We start from the raw sequence: 23271 nt of genomic DNA, 5'->3' as shown, positions 1-23271 counted from the left end.
GGGAAGCCAAGATGGTGGGAACCTGGAGCAGATGTCACATCAAAGCCCAGAGCAGAGACAGAATGAATGCATGCATGTCTGCTTACTACCCAGCTTACTTCTTATACAGTAAGAAGTATCCTCTCTTATACAGGCTAGAACCCAAACCCAGGGAATGAATGGTGTTGCCCACGTTTAGGCTGTGTCTTCCCTCCTCAGCTAAAAACATAGTCAAAAATAATGAAGACAGTTCCCTGCAACATGCCCACAGGCCAGCATGGTCTAACCTTCATTGAGACTCTTGTCCTAGGTGATCCTAGATTGTGTTGACATTTAAACTAACTATTGCACAAAGTATTGCAGGAGCACTGTGAAGGACTCTAATCAGGGACATTTCAGGAGTGACAAGGGGAGCTTTTGGGAATGGGAGCTTTGCCTCACATCTCATGGGTAGACACCAGGGATATAAACACTACCTACTGTCCTGTTGAGTTTACCTCTAGCCTGTCTGGGGGCATCACACAAGGTACTGTCTCCACATGCTCCAGCAGGTTTTTTGGATGACTGCTCTCTGCCAGGGGGTCTGGGCTTTCGTGACACGAGTAAAAAGTCTATTTTTCCCAAGTGAAGTTCTCAGATTCTGAGTACAGCCATAGAGATGAGTTGGGGAAGCTTCCTGTAGCAGGGCTAGTGTGGATCGAGTAATACTTGCAGTGTTTCTGGCTTTTCTCCCTAAGTGGCCTTCCTGTCGGCCTTCAATGTATCATTGATCCTTTGCACTTTAATGCTTGGCGATTTGGCTTATGTCTTAGAGGAACTTGAGTTTCATTTTGGCCTTTTTGAGAATGAGAAAAATGAAAGACCTGGTTTCTCTGTTTCCTTCATCTGCTCCTGATTGGCTCCATCTCATCTGCTCAGTCGGGGAGGTTCTCATATCACAATTAATTAATTGCATTTAAATGAGGCAACCCATAAGAGCCAGTCCCAGGGAAATACTGAGTTATTTTGATCACTGCAAAGATAAAAGCATTCTAAAATTGTATCTATATGCTCTCCATTAAATTTCCTTCATACAAGTATAGACTATGTCCCCTGTACCCATTTCAGATATGTTCTGAGATGCCTGAAACCATGAAGACTACCAGCCCTGGTTGGTGCTGTTTTTCTCCTAACCATATATACCTGTGATAAGGTTTTAATAAATTAGGCCCAGTACAAAATTAACAACAATAAATTGATCAGTTACATTGCAATCAAAACTACTATGCTGTCTTAGAACATCTTACTGCATAGCACCTTCTCTTGTGGTGGTGGTGGTGGTGGTGTGAGGTGATGCAAAGCCTGCTTGGTTTGATGGAGTGAGGCGAGGGATGTGTGCAGCGATGGGATGTTGGGCTAGTCAGTAAGAGTCACTTCAACGGTGGCCCATGCAGTGACAGGCTGCATGATAACCAAGATGGCTACTGATTAACAGGCAGTTGGCATCTACAGTGTATGTATATCAGACATGGGGGTGATTCATCTGCTAGGCGGGTTAAAGCCAGACAATGAGTGATTTCCTTGTATTACTCAGAAATGCTCAAAACCAACTGGGCTTTTTAAAATACGGTGGTACTGTGGTTGACTTGAGGTAACTGTCACCAGGCAAAGTCAAAGTGCAGGTAAGGAAGAGTGAGGTTTTAAGTTAGTATATTTCTCTGCATGTAGCTCTCGTCAAGAGCTGGCTTCCTGTATAAAAATGGACTGGGGGTTGTGGGCAGCTGGAGGACTGGAAATGCGATTTACCTATCTGCAAAAGTGCCAGGAAACCTTTACGAGTCTGAACTTACTGTGTGGGTCTCTTTACAGGATGCCCAGGCCTAGGAATTTCGGCTGAGATCAGCTCTTTGCTCTCTCCGTCTGTTTTGCTAGTGATACTGTCGTCTTGTTCTGTGATGTGACTGCAGAGGCCAGTAGCAATTTGGTGGAGACATTCTTGTGCGAAACGTCATTTCACGGGTCAGGACTGTTTGCTTCTCACTCGTTGGTGTTATCGATAGAATTTAAACCTTTCAAAGCTGTTTTCTTTTCCATAGCAGTATTAATTCCTTTCTTTCTCTTTATTGCAATTGTATCCTGGAACAGGCTTATTAAATTCCATGGGGGGTTTTATAGGTTCCTTTCTCTGCTTACCTGTGTTGCCTGCTGGGTTTAAAGCCTTTTTATGATCCCTAACAAAGCTCCCTGTGTTCCCCATGGGTAGAGGTTGTATTCCACACTGCAACCTAGACTACTGTGTGAGTGTGAGTGCAGTCTGCCGATACCTCCAGTTCTAAGTGTGTCTGTCTATCATGTTTCTCATGTCCGTCAGGGGTTACCGACCTAGAGGAGGTGGGAAGAAGTGCACAGACCCAATGCTGCCATGCATGCACGGATGGCTCATTACTCACAAACTCAAAAGGCATTGGGAGTTGTAGGCTCATGCGTGCTGGCTGCCCTCTCTAACTGTTGTAATGATGAATGACTTAGAGACCAATCAACAAATCATTCAAAGCAGTTTCTCAGTCACTCTGAGCATGTTTGGCCTACTTCACATCCACAAGGTTTTGTGCCATTGTGAAAGACATCAGACCTTCCAGGGCATGCACAGCTGTGATCGGGCGTTAATGAAGATGATGGGTAGGGCCAATGGTAAGATAGGTCCGTGAGCATCAGAGTGCTGACATAATGATGAGGAAAAATGTGTTTTCTTTCTTTATTTTAAATTCTGATGCAGAGATCCAGAAGTTTACATATCCATGTTTTTCAGGACCCACAAACACCAGTAATTTAACATGTATCAGATGGAAGTAGGTTTGGTTTGGTTTTGAGACAGAGTTTCTCTGTGGATGTATCCCGGGCTGTCCTTGAACTCAGAGATCCACCTGCCTCTGCTTCCCAAGTACCAGGATTAAAGGCGTGAGGCACTAGCACCCAGCACAGACGGAAGTTTTGTTTTTCTCTGGGAAGCACGAGAGATGCTTGAATGTAGTTGAGAAGCAGAAAGATAAAGAAGGATTGTGAGATGGAAAGCAATGTAAGCTGTGGGCTGGTAATTTGTTTCTTCTTTTATGTACTTTCCCCCATCCCCACCCCTCAAAAAGTAGAGAAGTGGGTAGCACGGAAGAACCTGAGGCAGGAAGAAGCCATACCAAGTTCACAGGTAGAGATTCGTTAGTGATGACAAAGAGGTCCTGATGTTCCTGCTGGCCTGGCAAGATGAGCCAAGGTCAAGAGAAAACAAAGACATAAATGATGAACAGAGAAAGGCAGTGTCTCTTTGCTGGCAGACTATCCAAAAACCCTGCAGCAGACCTGTTCTCTGGAGCCCTGCCCTTCCCCCTGCCCAAGCCTGGCCAGTGACTGTGTATCAGGTGGCTCTAGGGAACCATGATAAAAATAACTCAGATAATAAAAGGATTTTCCCAAGGTAGGAGTATAAAATTAATATTCAAACACCAATAATATTTTCGTACATGCCAAAAAAGAGACAGCTTTGAGATATTGTGTAAGAGACAACTGCATCAGCAAAGCCAGTAATGAAGACAAAGCTCTTGAACAGAGACTGTTCAAAGGATGCAAGGGATGACAGAGAGGCTGTCCTGTCCTGGTTAGAGCGTTTCAGCATCAGCAGGATATCCATTCTTAGTCATTATTACCTAATTAATTTGGTGTTTAAAAAGAAAAATTACTTTTGCCAGGCAGTAGTACTACACGCTTTTAATCCCAGCCCTCAGGAGGCAGAGACAAGTGGATCTCTGAGTTCCAGGACAGTCTACAGAGCAAGTTCCAAGATTGCCAGGACTACACAGAGAAACCGTGTCCTGAAAAAACAAACAAAAAATTTGCTTTTTTATATTAAGAACTTGCAAATAAAAGCTATCACATAGCAAAATTAACCAGACCTAAAATACGTTCATCTTAATGGAAGTGCCTGGTAGTTTTTTGTTTGTTTGTTTTGTTTTTGTGATAAGGTCTTGCATTGCATAGCCAAGGATGACCTTGAACTCCGGATCTTGCTTCTACCTCCAAAGTGCTGGGATTATAGGCATTTACTACCATGTGATGCTGGGGCTTCAGTCCTGCTACGGAAGCATTTTACCAACTGAGTGAGCTCCCTAGGCTCTAAGTCGGCTTTTTAACTTAATGTGGTGCTAGTAAAATATGAAAGCAACAAGAGTCATGTTGGCTTTTTTTTTTTAATAGTTTGTTTTTATTTTGCAGGAAAGGGGAAAAGTGATGCACGCTATTGATTCTAAAATTGAACAGGAAGTTAAACAGACTTAGAAAAGAAGGAGCTCGGAATAGATGACAGCCCTACCAGTGTCAGCACACACCACCAGCTGCCATTGAGCATACCCACACACTACATGCCCAAATCAGCTCCACATTAGGTAGCATCTCCATCAGTGGTTCTCTAGAATCAATGCCCTGGTGATACCATAGCCATCCTATATTGTGTTAGTAAACCCTTGATGAATGAGCCATGGCAGAACTCCATCTGTCAAGCTGCAGCTCTGTTCAGAGAAGCCTGCCTGAAGTGTGGTGTAGTGTGTTCATGGACACGTGAATTAAATAAATTCATAGTAAGTCCAAATGCAAGCGGGAATCTAGCAGACGATAAAGGAATACCTCACCTTGCTGGGCGGAGGATGGACTTAATTCATGCTCTTAACACAGCCACCCACCATAGCTTTATTTCAAAATACTGCATTGCCAGAAGAAGCTCAGAATGGTTCAGAGAGTGAAGTATTTAAAAAAGAAAGAAAGAAAGTAGGCAGTGTCAAATGAAAACATATTCAAATAGGAAAGAAAGCCTTTTCAAAAGTGTAACTCAATTTAGGTTCAACAAGATGGAAGATGGGTGAGTTTGAGTACACTAAAGATGTTGCATCAGAAACTTCTGTCTGTTTTTTAAATTGAACGTGAGAAGCTCAAAACCCTGTAAGAATAGACAAAAGGCATGACGAGACAGGATACCCATGCAGGCATGCTGTTAGATGAGACAGCACACACATGCAAGCATGCTGTTATATGACAAGACAGCACACACATGCAGACATGCTGTTACACGACGAGACAACATGCACACGTAGATATGCTTTTATGGTCAGTCTTCATTGCCAACTTGTTTGGATTTGAGTCACCTAAGAGCTGCCTCTTTGGGAGTGTCTGAGAGCATGTTCCCAGAGAAGTTTAACTGAGGAGGGAAGACCCACACTGAGTTGATGATAGCCCATGGGCTGGGAAGATGGGAAGAAGAAAGCCAGCTGAGAGCCAGCAGTAACATCTGTGTACTTCTGACTACAGACAGTGTAACCAGCCACCTCACGTTCCTCCTGCCAAAGCTAGAGCTGTTCTTTCCGCTAGCCATCTCTGCCTTCACAAACTATGAGCCAAAATAAAGGGTTCCTTCCTTACGCTGCTTTTATCAGAGCAGAGAGAAAAGTAATTAATGCAAGCAGACGTAAAAATGTCTCAGGAACTTCATTAGAATACTGCTCCTCACATGTCTGATTGGCAAGGGTTCTGAAGCATGTACTCCGTTAATTCACCGATAAGGGCATCATCAAATAATGGAGATACTTTACTGGAGTGATTTGTGAATGAGTAGGAAGGGGTTTTCAGGTTGGAAAAAAAGTGTGGAAGTTTGTGAGATTTACCTTTGAGTTTTCTGTAAGTATGCTTTGAAATGAACTGTATAACCAGAGCAACAGCGACTATACTATGTCCCTGATGACTTAGCATGCGGGAAACCAAATTCTCAAATTGTGCAACAGCAGCATGCACAAGCTGCCAGATGCTTCTCCACCTTCCTTGCTTACTGCTTACCCTGCCCTGGATGACTCTTGGTTGTTTCTTCTTTGCTCCGACTCCTATGCCTCATTCCTAAACTTGGAGTTAAAGATCCCGTGTCTATGCTGCTATCTTACTCTTAGTAATGCTGTTGTAATGCTTGTAGCTTAGGTGTAGAATCAGTGTGAAGGGTACTGTTGCATCTGGGAAGGCTGGGTGGTGGTGGTCCTGGTCAAGGCACCAGAAGTTTGGTGACCTGTTAGTATCCTGTGAACATGCCAGGGAAGTGGGCATTGCTCAGGTTCTGCTCTTGTTTGATCAAGAAGCAAAAAAGGCCAGGTCGTTTTGCCAAAGACTTGCACAGCTCCTGCTGTAACAGAGCCGGGGCTAGACCGTGTACCTGAGAGGATGTGTGTGCTGAAGTACATGCATGAATTGCTTGTCTGCATTGCAGTGTCTTAGTATGACTGTGCACATGTATACTCATATCTTCTGACCACGGCTAATTTGTGTCTTGAATTCTTTCGTTTATGTGTCCTAAGCAATTCCCTGCTTTGTAGAGTACCGTTTTCTCTGTTCCATCCCTCTGTTCTTTCCTGTTTGAGCTTTCCACCCCTTTTAAGGCATGTGTAATCTGTTCCCTTTGCCCCACTCCCTTAAAACCTTTTGCTGTTTCATAGTCCCCTTTCTAGCTTTATGACCTATGCCCACACTCACACCTTCATGTATATGAGAGAGGGAACACGTGTGCTGTCATGTTATACATATGGGTGTTTTACCTGCATGTATGTAGGTGCTCCACGTGTGTGTGTGCTTGGTGCCCATGGAGGTAGGAAGAGTGTGTCGGATTCCTTGGAGCTGGACAGTTGTGAGCCACTATGGTTGGTCCTAGGAATTGAACCTGGCTCCTCTTGAGGGACACAGTAAGTGCTTTAATCTCTGAGCCTTTGCTCCAGTCCTAACGCATGCGATAGTTGCCTTTCTAAGTTAGAATTACTTCTATTTAATAATTCCAAGTCCATTCATTTTCCTGAATTTTTTTTTATTTTACAGCTAAAATTCCATTGTGTGTGTGTGTGTGTGTGTGTGTGTGTGTGTGTGTGTGTGTATAAAATTAAAAATTTCTCTGTTGATGGACATCTAGGTTATTTCATGATTTAGCTGTTGTGAGTGCTTCAGTAAACACTGAAGTACAAGTATTTCTTGAATATGTTGATTAGAGCCCTTTGGGTAATACCCAGAAGTGGTATATCTGGGTCATATGATAATTCTATTTTTACTTTTTTTTCTTCTCTGAAAAATCTCCATACTGATTTCCATACTGGCTGCATTAGTTAATCCTCCCATCAGCAGTAGATTAAGATTTCTCTTTCCTCATAGCCTCAACATTTGTTGTCATTTGTGTAAACCACTGTTTCGTTTTTGTTGTTTCTGGATTTTAGCAGCATTGTCAGATTGTAATAGTCATGTTTTCTCTCTTCTTTCTTGAAGCAGGGTCTTATTCTGTAACTCAGGGTGATTTAGAACTTACTGTTGTTCAGGCTAGCCTCAAGCTGACAGTGAGCCTCCTTTCCAAGTTCTGAGGTTACAGGCTTGTATCACCACACCTGTCTATAGGATTCATCATTACGTGTCCCCCAGAAGCTGCTCCGTGGCTTGCACAACTATTAGATTCTGGCTCCTCTAGACAGAGACTTACTTGGGTGTGGCCCACCCTCCTGGCAAGAAGGCAGATACAGTTTTTGAGTTGTTAGTACACTTTGGTTTTCCCAGGTTCAGGATTAAGTCCAGTGTTTGACATGCTTCTTAGTTGGTTAGGTTGTAGTTGGCGGAAGAGCCACTGAACTGGGTTTAAGCCACAATTTGCTCCTGAAATTTTCCTTTGTAATTCTACCATAGACAGTTCCATTGATGCGTTCAGCTCGCTGTGAGGAGGTTGCCCCCTCCTTCCCTATCCTCATAGACATTCCACAGAAAGCTCTATTTCAGTCAGAAGTCACTGTGAGCATGTCCAGAGAGCTTGGACTGCCTTTATTAGCCTAACCTTCTGCTTTGTGAGCTGGTGTGGAAAGAAAAACCTCAAATTAGTTTGTTTTACGTGTATTTTTACTTCCAAACTTTGAAAAGAAAATGTAAGATTCCTTCCTGTGCACCGCTGGCTTCCTGGTTGTGCAGTCTGGACTGAGAAGCTGGCGTCAGCTAAATGGCAGCTTGACTGGCTAGTGGCCCCAGGAAACAAGCCTGAAGACGTTACTGCTTATCCTGTGATGGAATTCTGGTTTCCTTGCTTCCAGCTAGTTTGGAAAGGCAAAGGAACTGGTTGTTTTCCAGGCTTCGGGCAGGTTCCAGAGAGGGCTGGGTGTGGAGCTTGTAAGGACCTGCTGGTGGCAGCCTTGACAGGGTTCCCTCACTTTCTCTCTTGTTTGTTTCCTTACTCCTCTTGGGAGTTGAACCAAATAACTGCTACTGACAGAAAGTTTTAATTCCTGGGGGATTATACCCTTCATGATGGCAGTTTGCAAAAGACTCCTAGCTTACTCAAGCACATACCACTCCCTTTGAAGGTTCTAGTATTTGAAGAGGAGCTGGTTTTAGTGTTTTTAGTCACTGTTACTGTCAAGGTTAGTTTTGTCTTGTCCAAGTCATTGTTGTTGGCTTTTTCTCCTTATTTAAGAGAATAATAGTAAATCAAATCTCATGGAGTGTTGGGAGAAGAAAGATTCTCATGCTGCTTCCTCTAATCACTCAAGACTGCTTCTCTCTCAGTCCCTACTCTTACAGATCCGTGTCTGACTCCCGCCTCTCATAAGCACCTCCCCCCCAGCCCTACCCCATATGTCCCCTGAGTGTATGTGCTCTGGGAGTCTGTGTGTTTCATGAGCGTGTGCTGAGATCATCAGGATGCCTAGCTCTGTCTCATATCCTTCCCAAGAGACAATGACCTGTGTCTGGGGCTCCTTCCTTCTTGCTCTCCCGTCTCTAAGTTTCCCATCAGCAGTGGTTTGAAACAGTTGCTGGTTCACCTTCATTGCTGGGAAACATCACACACACAGGAATGTGCATGGGCCTTAGTTTGCAGTTTAGTTAAGCACTGGAGGTCAAACTCATGTATTTACCTCCACCCAGGCCAAGTTCTGACCCCAAAGCCTCCATCAGACTGTTGCCTCGCCAAGGCACACCAGACCCTGACATTGGTCTTTAGCTTCTTCTGCCTGCCCACCTGCCTGTCTGCCTGTCTGTTTATGTGACTGTCTGTGTGCCTGCCTGTCTGTTTGCTTGTGCAGAGATAGGTATCGGCTATCTTCCATAGTCACTTCCACCTTATTTCTTGAGGCAGGGTCTCTCCATAAACCTGAAGCGTGCCTACTCAGCTAGAGTGACCCAGGGATTCTGCTAACTCCTCTCCAGCACTGGGACTGCAGGTAGCACTGTGTCTGGTTCTTTGTGTGCTTTCTTGGGGATCAAACTCAAGGCCTCATGCTTGCATAGCAAGCATTTTAGCAACTGAACCATCTTTATAACCCTGTCTCTGTCTGCCTGTAACTTTACTATAAAGTTTATTTTTTTTTTAGAATAGTTTTAGTTTCACAGAAAAATTGTTGCTGTGAGCAAATACCTGACAAGAACCAATTTAGAGAGGGGAAAGTTTTCTTTCAGTTTACAGTTCAGGAGGATACAGTCTGTTATCACGGGAGGTGACTAGTTACACTGTATCCCCAACAAAAAGAAGAGAAGTGACAGGTGACAGGAGTGGGGCTGGACCATAAAACATGCTCCCGGGGACTCACTTCCTCCACCTCCTTTTTTTTTTTTTTTTGGTTTTTCGAGACAGGGTTTCTCTGTGTAGCCCTGGCTGTCCTGGAACTCACTCTGTAGACCAGGCTGGCCTCGAACTCAGAAATCCACCTGCCTCTACCTCCCAAGTGCTGGGATTAAAGGCGTGCGCCACCACCGCCCGGCACTTCCTCCACCTCCTAAAAGTACCACAGTCTTCCAAACAGCACTCCCAAACAAGAGCTGTAGAAGATGTTTCACATTCAAAACAACAGTCTCTATGTACCTCCTTGTACCCAACAGGTGGAATCTCCTCTACTGCCCACACTCCACTGGACGATACATAGATGTCATATGCTGATACGTATTGTAATATGTCATGTGTAATAAGCATATATATCTTGTTATTGTAGTCTGTATTTCTATATCTATACACTTTTGGGGCCCATACTTCCTGATTGGTTACTCCCTGCCCATTGCAGGCCATAGTCTCCCTTCCCTAGAGTGGATCATTAGACTCATCTTCCCTGGGTTTGGAGTCCATAGTTAACTTTCCTAACTATTTTCATCCTCTGCAGGTCATGAGGCAGGGGAGTCCTAACCTTTGCTCTGAAATAAAGAAGACTGGATCACTGGAGCAGAGGGGCTGCTGGGTTCTTACTAGACCACTTACAGGTCATGCCTATGCTAGGAAGGTTCCATAAAGCCTAAGGATAGAGTTGGGAGTGCATTAAGGCTCCCAAGGGTGGTGTCTGGGGAAGGTGGAGGAGCACCAAGAGCACCCCTTATTATGTGGTGCATCTCTTCATGTAGACCCTTGTAAGCCAGTCACATGAATAAGTCTTCCCTGTGTTCTGTGGGCCTCTCAAACACACAGTCACATCTAAGAATGAGGTCTTGAGAAAGTGGGCAGACCAACTAAGAACCTGGATCTGGCATCTAAGAGGCCATCTTGTGAACTGAACAGGTGATCTGTGGTATCTGGTGGTCTGCCCCGTAGATTGTGTTAGAACTGAACCAGCGGGCATGGCTGGTGTAGTTGGTTGCTTGTGGGTGGGAGCCTCTATACGTCGTGGTAGCAGAAACACGTTATGATAGTTTAATGGTGGAAACTGAATGAAAGCTTGTTTGCCACAGTTTATTGCGGTTTGATGAAGCACGCTATCACGTCATCACCACCTGCATTTACTGCAGAGTCCTCTCTTGGTATTGGACATTCTGTAGGCCGGACCGTATGTGACGACATGTGCCCGTCTTTATTGCTTGTGAGGAGTAGTTTCTCTGCCTTAAAAATCTCTGTATTTTTGTTTCTAGTGCTCAGCGCTGAGCCGTGAGGCACACTGCTGTCACCGCTTCTGCATCAGCTCATTCAAACCGCCGGTAAGTCTGTTTGGCTGCATAGCTTTTATTCACTCATCCTGTTGAGTATGGATACTTACTGTACAGTTTGGGCAATTAAACCTCATAAAGTAAGTGATCACGGGATATGTCGCTTAACCATGTTTGATAGTGAAAGAGCCTCCCATTAATAATTACCCCAATATGACATATGTGACCAGGAGTTGACCCACAAGTCCTGATCAAGTTTTTAAGGTCATGATCCCAAGTTTTTAAGATCCCAAAGGCCAAGAGTATCCTGTGGGGGACAAAGAATGCATTGTGAGTTGTGGGCCATGTGTATCTGGACATGCAACTAGGAGGTGTATGTGTGGTCCTGTGACAGTGGGGAGAAGGCCACAGTTGGATGAGGGTGCCTGTACGGTTCACTTTGCTTTGAAATCTACCTTCGTTGCTTGAATGTCTTCTTTTGGGTTATTTGAAGATGAAATATGTTAGTAAATCTTATACTACTTTGTAAAATGGTAATTTTTGCCTTTCTTTATAACTTTGTCTGCTTTTGGAAAGGTGCTGAAGAAGTATCTGGGAGCTTCTCTTTGGGAATGTTGCCTGACAGCTGAGTGTAACAGGCTCTGGGTTTAAGTGGGCCGTGCTCCTACCCTGTCTCCTTGGGCTTCCCCAGTATGTGTCCCTGTTTGGGGAGCTTTCATGCTGAGTTAGGCCAGCTTCACCCTCCTGCTCCTGACCCCAGCAAGTGGGAAGGTCAGTTACGGCTTGGTTACTGCTTACATTTCTCAGATTTCAGCTTGAAAGTCACAGTTGGCTTCTACTTTGTACGTAATCCCATCACGAATGCCACACAGGAAGCTAACACTCAGTTGATTTAAAGCATTCTTACTACTCACTAAAGCAGTTCTGTCCTAAATCAAGGGACACTGTGGGATCAGGTATGTCTGTGACCTAATGTCTGTGTGACACCACAGGGGCACCAGAGCAGTGGGACAACAGTCTCCCTTCCAGGCAGGTTTGTGGTTACAGTATACACAGGGAGGGAGGCTTGAGCTCAGTGGTTTTGTTTTGTTTTTAATTTTATGCGTATAGGTGTTTTGTCTGTATACAAGTCTGTGTACCACTTGAGTGGCCAGGGAGCCCAGAGGAGGGCATCAGACCCCTTGGAACTAGAGTTATAGGTGGTTATGAGTTACCATACGGGTGCTGGGAACTGAACCTGGGACACATATTGGAGACCTCTACAAGAACAGCCAGAGCTCTTTTCACTGAGACAGCTCTCTGGCGTTAATATGGGTCTTAAAGCTTTGCTGTGTTAAAACAAACGGTAAAGCTCTTCAACTTCACCTAACTGGTTCATCAGGAATCTTTCTAGGCTTTGTACTTAATAGCATGGCATTAGTAGTGTTGAAATTGTCCTCTCCCCAGGGATGGCTGGCACTTACTGAGCATTTGCTCGGAGTAGGGGTTGTACAGAGCTCCACATGGGTCATCTACCCACACTGTGTAGCTCTTGTGGTAGGCACCACTGCTAATCTCTCCCGCAGGAGGAAGGCTCCAGAGGCTGTGGGTTAAAATACGGGCTCAAGGCCAGGAAGCTGAAGAGCTGGGTTCTCAAACAGGCCAACTTTCAGTTCTGAGCATGAGGGTCATTTTGTCCTGCGCTGAGACCAGTGTGCTAGTTGTTGGGGAGAGTGAGTCAGTGTGCTTTAATTTAGATCACCAGAGACAAAAACCAGTGTACTTTTCTGGGGGCACATTTCCCAAGCTCACTTATCTCCTCACAAGCTAGCTTTGTGCGGCCCCCTTGCCTTTTAAAGGCCCAGGAAGTCTTAGGATGACCAAACGTCTGATGGAAAGCTGTTGTGTGTGACTTTTCCGGGGGAGACATGAATAAATGTCTATTCACTGCAGATAAGGCACTGATGCCACACCAAAAGAGAAAAAAGAAAAGAAAAAAAAAAAAAAAAGGATTTCAACCAAGTCTAGCCTAGTGAACTAGTGCGTTTATTGAGGTTACTCAAGGAGCATGGGAGAGGGGTTACTTGCGTGAGTGTGGGTGACTCAGAGGCAGCTGTATCACCAAGAAGCCCACCTGAGACCCAGTATTCCTAGAGCTATGTGGGCAACTTGTAGACAGCGCCAACAGAAGTCTCCTTTCTGTAGCAGTAGTTCACTGCATCGCCTTGAGGACAGGCCCTGTGACTCTTACACCTCTTTGAGCTGCGTAAATTCCCTCAGGTTCCTGACCTAATAAGCCCCTCCTCCATCCGGGCAGTGTTTTGATTAGAAACAGCCGCATACACCATGCTTGAACTAGTCTGCTCCTTCACCTCAGAGGTGTACAAACAGGGAGTTTGGGGTATTTGAGCATATCTCTTGCTGTTCAAAGGGAGTGAAGATTCAAGGGCCTGTCCTGTATGTGGGCTCCTCACTGCATGGAGCCAGCAGAGTCTTGAACTTTGGTAGATTCCTCTTGGCTCCAGATGGTCACAGTAATTGGCAGTATTTGTGTTGCCTATGGTTGACTGGGTCCACCAAACTCATGCCCTTCAGAGAACCCGGAATAAGAAGCACAGTTAGAAATCACCACCGGTTTATAGGTACTGTCTCCTGCCTGCAGTCGGGCTCCTGACTTCCTTTGGTGTACATTTTCTCTCCTTTTGTACTTCGGCTTTTGAATTTTACATGTCTACTATATAAATGTTATAAGCTAGACATATTTTTAAAATGTTTATTAATTATGCACTAATAATTTTTCTGAAGTTGTTTGTGTTTTCACTTTCATGTATAACATGTGCAGAACATTCATCTGTTCTAAAATTCAGCAGTGTGGATCCCTGTCCCATACCATGTGGTTGTGTGGTTGTGTGGTTGTGAGCCTAATAGCATCCTCCAGGTTAAGTTTTAGAGACACCTACTTACCATTTAAAGCGGGGTTGTTTGTTCTTGCAAGGCTAAAAGCTGAAGGGGTACTCATTTGTTTATCCTTATGTTTCCTCTTTATTGTCCTCCTTAGCTGAGGAACTGCTGGAGGGCATTCTCCTTAAGCAGAGCTGCCGTCATCTCTCATCAGATCAGACGTGCCTGCTCTGTTCACAGGCAGCCATCTCCGTTTGTTTCCTGCTTACTGAGGGTGTTCTTCAGAGACGGAGGGGACTGGGGGAGAGTCACTGGACCCTCCTAGGAAAGTCTGTGTGCTTTTTGTAGCCATGTGTATACAGTTCTGCCTGAAATGCACACAGCCTCGGGGTCTTAGAAGGTGGTAGAATATTTAGTCTGGAGGAGAGTAACAGGAGACTCCATGTTTGTGGTTCTGAGGAAACCTTCATCCATGCTGGATGAGGACCTGTCAGTAAAGCAGCTTTGGGATCACCCATGGTCTGTGTAAGCAAGCTCCCCAGGTCAAAATTCGGTAGAATTGTTCTTTAATTGTTCACTGGAACCTCAGAAGGAGGGAGTAAACATTGTTAACATCTTCTCAGGGGAGGGATTCTTACAGTAGAACTAAATACTACATTTTTAATAGGTAGAAGCCAAGACCTTGTATGAGTTGGGTCATGCAGAGCTAAGAATATAAGTACTTTGAGGGGACGCCAGTTTAAATGCCATCAGTGGCTGGGGTGTGCTTCGGAAGGTACGACACTTGCCTAGCAGCATTGGGGCTTTGTTTTCTCTTAGTACCTCATGAGGGGAGGCAGTGGGGAAAGATGCCATCTACTGCACCTGTCACTGTCCCCAGGAGAAAAGATGTCAGGGTCAGTGACAAGATCATCTATTTATTTGAGTTTGTCTTGTTGGAACCTGTTTGGGCTCAGTTGAACTGGACCCAGGGTCCTAAGGTGTGAGACACTGAACCGTTACCAAAGATCAACTTGAAACAGTGTCTCCGAGTTCGTTGTCTCACACTAATGAAAATTAAAGACAACTGTTCTGCGCATATGCAAAACAGAAGCCAGCTTTAGTGAGCTTTATAGAAAACTGTCAAACTGAAGAAAAGTAGTAATTTAAGGAAAAATAAGGAAAACTCCCGAGAATAGGAGGGACTTCTAAGAGGGAAAACCTGCTTAACTTCTTGTCTGTGTTGTTTATGGGGATGTGGCAGAAACTAGACGTGGGCTGAGGTGATCTCTGTGAGATCATCTCTCTGGGCTGTCATGAGCCAAGCCAGTGGCAGACCCCCATGATTCATTCATGTCCCCCTGGCCCAACCAAGGAGATGATTGTGCACTGTTGAGAACCCCCCTGTCCATCTCTGACTTCTGCTTTTATTAGTTGCCATCTTGACTACTAGCTGTTAGTCAGTGGGTTAGTGTTAACGCCTCTCTTACCCTGCAGGTCTCTAGTGCTGTTAATTACAGTACATTCTCTCAGGTCTCACATTTATGTGAGGAGCTTGCAGCTCTTCCATGGCAGATTTATTCTGTCGCAACCACAAAGCTCTAGCTGCAGTCTTTCTTGATTCATATTTAGCTCTTTATCTGCGAGGTGGTCTTCTAGGTAGAAGCTTCATGTTGGAAGACAATCCTTGCTTCCAGTTCAGCCTGCTACAATTAGCTACATTAGAATCCAGGGATAATGCCTTACATCTGTTCTCTTGCTATCCTTGGCTCTGAGCCCCCTGTAATCTCACTGACTTGGTTATCGTGTACCCAGCTACAAGCCCTCCTATTCATCGTCCTCAGTGTTTCATGCTTTGCTGTTTTAACCCTGTCTTCCTTTTAACCCCAGCCTCTCCTGCTACTTCAGCTAGTCTGTGTGAGCAGCCTGCAGTCATCCCAGAGGCCCTTTCCCTTACAGCCCACAGAGCTGTGCTTTCCTGCATCCCTGTCATCAGGGTTATTACTGAGATTGGCCTTGCCTCAGGCCTTTCTCTGTCTGGCCAGCCTGGGAAAGGGCTTGAAACCTGTGCTCAGGGTAGCTCTGCCCCAGGGTGTCTTTCTTTGCCTCCACTACTGAGCCTTTTAGGGAAACTGTCCTGCTTTTCTGAGTTTCTTTTAAGATATTTTTCCCATCACACCCATTTGTTCTTTGCACAGTGATGCGTCCTGTAGGAAGTTCGGCCGTTTTTCCTAGAACTGTTTCCACAGTGAAAAATCCCCTCTTGAAAGTTCTGGTTTCAAATGTAGTCAGTTATGGTGACGACATCTTGGTCAGTGGCTGACTGTACATGTATGATTCTGTGAGAGCTGAGGTCACCCGCTGTGTGGCTGCATGGTAGCTGTAGTGATGCGATAACATACTTGTTGCTCCAGTGTGTGGGGGATAGGTGTATACAGACGTGTTCTGCAGCCATGGCACATGCGGCTGGACACCGTTGACTGTGGTTTTAGTTTATGTGTTTGCTTAGCTATGCGCTCATGTTAGTTCAGAGAGAGAGAGAGTTTACTAGGAAACAGTATGCCGTGTGGTGCCACAAGCAGCCTCTTTCTGCCGCAGCTCTCTGTGACATCATTTCATTCTGTGTGTGATGTCATCGCTTGTTAATTGATCACAGTTCTGGGAGCTACTGCCACAGGCACACACCATGCAGCCTCATTGCATGGTGGGCTGTGCCATCTAGACTTCAGTAGATGCAGAGTCTGTACCGTGATGACAGCACCTAGCCATTCATTGTTCACAGTATGTTCCATCCTTTAGGGATGAGAGCACATTATTCTGTGCTGTACTGTACAGTTTGCTAAGTGTCAGATCCAAAAGAAACTCCACCTTCCCAAATTGTGGCACCCCTTCCCCTCTAACAAATGAGCCTGTTCCCTTACCAGTGGCAGAAGGGACAGATGGCTGTGTGTAGTGCCTGTTAGCATACCCAAGTGCATGCTGGATCCCAGGCTCCCTCAGGATCATAGGTACCTAGCACTTCTCATCCCCACCCCCACCATAAACTGACGGCAGCTCACAGACTTCCGTTCCCTCAGCTTCTCATTGTCCTTATAGCCCTGATATTTTAGCTCCACTCTCTCTTTTGCCGTCTCTCTTCATCTTCCTCCCCCCATCCCCAGACCCAGTCTGCTGGCTTGTTCAGTCTACAGATTCTCTCTCTGCTCTGGACTGACTCTTCCAGAAGCCCCTGGCTGTTCTCTCCTCCATGGCTACAACAAAAACCTCTCGCTGACCACACTAAGCTATTTAACATGTCCTCTCTATCGGTAGTATCTGTTTAATGATTTAAAAACCCCAAATGATACAGCAAGTGGTAAAAATCACACCTGCTGTGTGACTTTTGAGGGGGACACAATCTGTTTTTGTTTACCCCCAAAGAAGTCCATGACTGACCAAAGAGACGCCCCAAGTTTCACTGGGTGCGTCAGCTCACTTACTGGGGTTGCTTGTAGTAAAATACATGACTGGGACAGCAGCTTCACCAAAAAGCCCGCCCAGCACTAGGGATGACTCCTGAAAGCTGCCCCTTTGGAGTTCCCAGGCTACACCACCACTGGAGTCTGCTCCCTGCAGGCACGCAACTTATTCATACAACCCTGGAGAGGACCCTCCTCTGCCCTCCCTTTCTTCTAGGAAAGAGTGTGACAGTCCTGAGGAGTAGCTACACAACACTATTACAGTATCAAATAGTTATAAGCTAAGGTTGAGAAGATTTGGAGGGGCTGGAGAGAGTGGGTTAGGTTGCTTGGTTTTTGCACAGGACCTGGGTTCTTCCTTTCCCAGCACCCACGTGGCAAATTACAACTGTCTTTAACTGCAGTTCCAAGGGATCTGACACTCTCTTCTGACCTCTGCAGGTATACCAGGCATACATGCATACAAACATACATACATACATACGTACGTACATACATACATACATACATATAAAACACTCAAACACATAAATAAATAAATCTAAAACATTTTTTTTTTAACTAAAGAAGGTTTGATCCCCAAAACCACATTTTAAAAAATCAGTGTGATGCAGATATGGGCAGAAACCTTGGGGTTCTCTGGCCAGCCAGCCAGCCTAGCCTAATCAGTGAGTTCCAGGTCACTGAGAGATCCTGTGTCAAAAACCAAGGTGGATGGTGTCTGAGGAATAACACCCAAGGTTGACCTCTGGCCTTCATATGCATATGTGACCCCACACATATTCACACATACAGAAAATACCTCCTTCCGTCTTCCTCATGCCCACTGCTACACAGTGTGGTTTGTGTTTTTTCTCTTTTAAGTTCTTCTGGTCACTGTGGTTAGTATTTTCTGTGGTTGGATCCTGTGGGCAGTTGTCAGTCTCCCTGCTCTCTGTTGTTAAGAGTTATGGTTTGAGATTTATAGTGACAAAGTCTGAAACACTTGCAGTCTGTTTCTCATCTATATATAGACTCTGTACTTTTTTCTACAGATTTTTCCATCTAAACATTTTACTATAATAGAAGCAGCATTCGTAGCATTATTATAACGTAAATATATTGTATTGTAGAACTGAACAGAAAGAAGTGTAATTCTGAAGCACAAAACCCCTGCCAATCAAAGAAGGTTCACATGGAAACTGTCTTGTAGGCTTCCGAGCTGCTTCTGGCAGCTTCCGTTGCCACGGCTCCTCTATCTTGTGATGTCTGGTTTTTGGGTTCTATTTTCTGTTTCGCTGGAGCCCCTCCTTAATCAGCTGCTTCGTGGAATCATGACTGACAGGCTTCTTAAGTTCTCACCCAGTATTCAAACATGAAATTATTGTGTTCTAAGAGTCGATCGATCCTCCGACTGGGTCTGGAATTCAGGCTTTGAACTCAGAGAGAACTCTCCGTTGTTTCCAGCGTCTGATGCTGCAGATAATTCAGCAGCTCTTTTGCAGGGAAAGACTCAGTTCTTTTACAGGGAAACTTCTTCCCATCCTTTAGACCCTGGTATCAGTGGATCCGCCCTGGGAATCCTCAGACTTTCTAATTCTTAGTTTCCGTGGAGGCAGTGGGAACACTGCCTCATGGCTGACTGCTTCTGAAGACCCCTTTCCCTCAGAGGTCTCTTTCCACAGTTCCCCATCTGCTCCCGCTTTCAGTCCTTCAGCAAGCTTTCTTATTGTCACGGAGGTTCTCTGGTCCTTGTCAGTCCTCCTGTGGCCCCCTTAATGCTGTAAAAGACCCTTTTGACACTGTGACCACCAGGTGGACTGAACGGTAAGCAGATGGAAACCTCATCCCCGCTTGAATCAAAAGCCTTTTGGATCAATCACTCCTTGAAAGGGTGTGGTTTCGTACCTCAGTGTCCTTGGTTGTTCATGCTCTCAGTGGAAACAGCTCAGTGTTGTTGAGGGATTGGGAAGAAACTGGATAAAGCCAATTCTATTGAACTTATCAGCAGCTTATATGTAAGACACGTGCCTTTTACACATGTCGTTTTTCATTGTGTAAGTGTACACCATAAACTGGAAAATGACTGGGTGGTTTTGTCATACTTGTCTCGATAAAACAGTGTGATACTTGTCTCTGTTATCTTAGCACAATTCCCAGCAGATAAGATGTCACAACCTTAGCAAAGTGGAGAAATTATAAACATCTGTTTTATAGGGAAAAATTGGAAGTCTTCCCGACAGAGAAGTTACTGAGTAGTTATGGTTCAGAAGCACTGTAAAACAACGTGCGCAGACCTCATATGGCAATGATTATATAGAAGCCAGTCTATGATTAAAAGCTAGGTACAGTAGTGAATGTCTGAGACACATTAAAGCGGTCCTTGATAAGCGTGCTTTGCATGAGCGTCACAGCCCTGCATGAGAGCCATGTTTCCTGTAATGAATTAGACTCATATAAAGTCACTTCCTAGGTTACCCTTGACTGACCTTAGTCGTGGTAAGAGAGAGGCTGTTCAGTTTCATTGTTGTATCACAGGGAGTCTGGGTTTGTGTTAGGTTTGATATACTTGGGCTCACTTTGTACTACAGTATTTGTCAGTGCAGGCTATGAGCTTTGGTGTATGGAAATTTTGACTTCATTTTCTTTCTATTCCTCCCCCCCCACCCCCCCCACCCCCAGTATACACTGGAGATGATGCTCGGGGGCCTTGTTCCTACCCTTAAGGCAGGTCCATTTTTACTACCTCAGCACAGCTGGGCACACAGTGCACCACTTTGTGACCACTTTCACTTCCAGAAGCTCGTCGGTGAACTCTCTTTAACCAAGAATACCTGTTCTTACTGGAATAAGACACAGTAGTCCTGAGGTCTCCCAGGCACCAGTCTGATGTCTTGCCTCTGCCTCCCCTCAGCTCTGTAATGACTTAATGTCTCATAGGACAGTTCCTAGGTGCTCTGCTGTGCCTTTCGACTTTGCTGTCCTCCCCCGTGGGAGGGATATGGGGAAATGTGTGTATACTTAAACCTCATTTTTATTACTAACAAAAGCATTGTCTTCGTGCTTTTCTCCTTTCTTCTTCCTCCCTCTCTTTGAAAATTGCCAGATTTATTGTATGATAGAAAGTTATGTCAACATCAATTTGAATTTTTAACGACTCTCTTGAAGAGTACTTGAGTAGAAATGTAACGCCAGCACACCTCCTTAATTGGTTTCTGAATGTTAAAGCCAACTGTTTGTTCCTGGTGGGCATGCATCCAGCTTGCTGTGATGGTCTGTCTTTTATGTATGGCTGGATTTAAACATTCTGGTGACTCTTGGGTTTATCTTCATAAGAGACATTGGCTGCTGATTTGTGGTGTCTAGAGCTGGGTTACAATGGCCTCAAGAAGACATGGTCCCTCATACTTGCTGGGAGGGCTTATGTAAGTCTTGGGTTTTGTTTGTTTGTTTGTTTGTTTCCATTTGTTAGTGTCTCCACATATGGCTTCTTTCTTTTTCAGTCTTCTGTAGTATGTATTCTCTCTCCAGGACCACATTCCTTCTGAAATGTCTCCCCCCAAGACTTTCTGTGGTAGCAAAATGTCCCAGAACCGTTCTGTCTGAAACACCTTTGTTTGTCCTCACTGTGAAAAGACTGTGTGGCTACACATATTTGGAATCTTCTGCTCCCAGCTCCATGTGTCTTTGTAGCTTTTACCGCTCTGTCTCATTTCTCTGTTCTTGTTCCAGATTTGTTGTTGCTTGTGTTTTTCTGCCCTCCAGAATTTGAGTTGAGAGTGTTCCTTTCCCCCCCAAAGAGGGATCCTGTGTTGGGCTTTTGGTCCCTGGGAAAATGCTATTGGAAGCCGGTAGAGCCTTTAGGAGGTTGGGTCTTACAGCCACATCTTTAGTTCAGTGGAGAGGGGACTGTAGAACACGCATTCCTTTCTTGTCCGCCCAGCATCCTTGCTGTGAGCTGAGTGGTTCCGCTCTGCCATGTCCTCTGTGGTGAGAAGCTGTCTTAACCACATGTCCTGTTGTCTCAGGCCACTGAGTCAGGAACCAGAGCCTCCGAAGCAGGGCCTCAGTTGTAGTAACAAAAAGCTGACTGAAACAGCAGGCACGTATGCTGTTAGACCCCAGTGTTTGAGCTTTTCTTGTGTTTTCTGAATACTTTACACTTCTTTCTAGACCATTCCTCTCATTCTTCCTCTCAGTTACTTTTTTCTTTGGGTCTGATACTCTGTTAAAACCTGTCCATCAAGTTTTTAATTGCAGTAATTGTAATTTTTATTTCTGGAAGGGTTTTTTTCCTCCCCAATTGGTCAAGTTTTTTTTTTTTTTTTAATCCAATTGTCATTCTGTTTTCCTGTTTCCACCTGTTTGTATGAACTGTTGTTTTATGTCTGTGCTGAGGCTCTGTTCCTTGACTGTCTTGGTGTTGTTCTCCCTCAGACCTTGTTCTCCTAGCACAATCTGTTTATTCTCCCTTGGCAGCATCTGTGTGAGTCTTGGCCTCGAGTGATGATGAGTATTTCCAGAGAAGACGTGCTATTGCTTCTGCCAGGTGTCAGCTTATGCTTGAAGTTTGGCACTGCAGTGCAGCGGAGTGCTTCTTGGGTACCTGGTCACATGGTCCGAGGTCTCTAATCTGTGGGGTTATAGTGATTTTGTGTACTAGGGACACCTGCTTTGTTTTCATCAGAGATGCTTGTTGAAGTCCCCAGCAGGGCTGAGACTCTGGACCTGACCCGTCTCTGGTGGACTTACTCAGTCAGGTTTTACCAGGCAGTGTAGGTAAACAGCTACAGTGTCCCATTTGCCTTCCACAGCACAGAGTGTTCTTCACTCGAGCACATGCCCTCACAGCAGCCCTGGAGGAGTGCTGCTGTTACTCTGTGTCATAGAAGATGAAATCAAGGGGTTCTGGGCCTTGGCTGGGGTTGGGCTCTATAGCTGCTTTCTCCAGCTTTGCTGCATTTCTTCTCTATCTCCTGGGTTGGTGGGAGGGCGGCTTCAGTGTCCACTTGGTCTCATGGAAGGAAGCACAGTCTTCACCATGCCTCTTTCTATAAGCTGTGTTCTGCTACCCTCTGCCGTGTCTGTCGTATGGTTAAAGATTTCGATGTAGTACATCCCATTCGGTAAGAGCGGGATGCAGCTCTGAGAATTCCTTTCAGAAGTAATGATAGGGCTTTTCTTGACAGTCAGCTGACCTCCATGTTTAGCTGTCAGGATACAGTGTTGCACGTGTAAAATGATATTTGTTATATCGACTGACCAAATACTTTAAAGTATAGCATTGCTTATATAAACAGATGACATTCTTAGGATTTTAATAAAGAGACTTAGTTGGTAGGCCTGAGTCTTGTTAGAGAAGCTGGTGGAACCTCGGGGTTAGGAACCTCAGCGTGTTTGGAGGACAAGTTGTGAGTATGTAGACAGGAAGTTGTAGTTTGTGGGGGTGAAGTTGCGGTTTGTGAGGGAAAGCTGGTGAGGGAGTATGGAGATGAGATTGTGAGTATTTGGAGTGAAAGTTGTGAACATGCAGAGGTGAGGCTGGAGTGCACATGAAGCGATGCTCTGGGCGTGTGGAGGTGGTGATATATGACGTGATAGATGTAGAAGTGAGGCTGGTGGCTGTTATACTGTCCTTAAGTGCAGAGATGAGTTCATCCTTCAGACCTTAGAGCCATTGCTTGTTTTAGTACCCATCTTCCCAAGACTGGTTTATTGGCCCTCCTGGCTGCCGTAGGGATTTCTGACCACCTTCCTTCTGTTCTACTTGACTTAGAGCGGGTCTCATATTTAATCTTATTTTATTTTTCTGTTATAGAAAACTCGGTAAATTTGCAGTTGTTTTGTTGAATTTTTCTTTTTCACTCCCCTTCTTTTGTATGTCTGTTGAGTTTCTTCATAGAAATTCTTAGTCATATCACCATCACCGTGTGTGATGGGTGGTGTGTCTGTGTGCCGTGACATGCACAGTAGAGGACTACGGTTTAGAGTTCGTTCTCTTCATTTATCTTTTTGTGGGTTCCAGAGATCAAACTCGGGTCTGCCATCTATCTCACTGGACTTTATTTGTCCTTGTAAA

At 44.9% G+C, this 23271-nt stretch overlaps 1 protein-coding gene across 2 annotated transcripts in view; it reads left to right on the top strand.

The window, feature by feature from the left end:
* The window catches only part of Adarb1 (adenosine deaminase RNA specific B1), a 121763-nt gene that overhangs the window by 30507 nt on the left and 67985 nt on the right, over positions 1-23271 (top strand). For both annotated transcript variants that reach the window (XM_034523730.2, XM_034523729.2), the window contains exon 2: positions 10882-10947. The gene's annotated coding sequence lies outside the window, so the exon portion shown is untranslated. The remainder of the gene's footprint in view (positions 1-10881; positions 10948-23271) is intronic.

The sequence above is a fragment of the Arvicanthis niloticus genome, chromosome 20, assembly GCF_011762505.2.
Source record: "Arvicanthis niloticus isolate mArvNil1 chromosome 20, mArvNil1.pat.X, whole genome shotgun sequence".
Classification (NCBI taxonomy): Eukaryota; Metazoa; Chordata; class Mammalia; order Rodentia; family Muridae; genus Arvicanthis; species Arvicanthis niloticus.
This window is presented reverse-complemented; position numbering and strand designations above follow the sequence as displayed.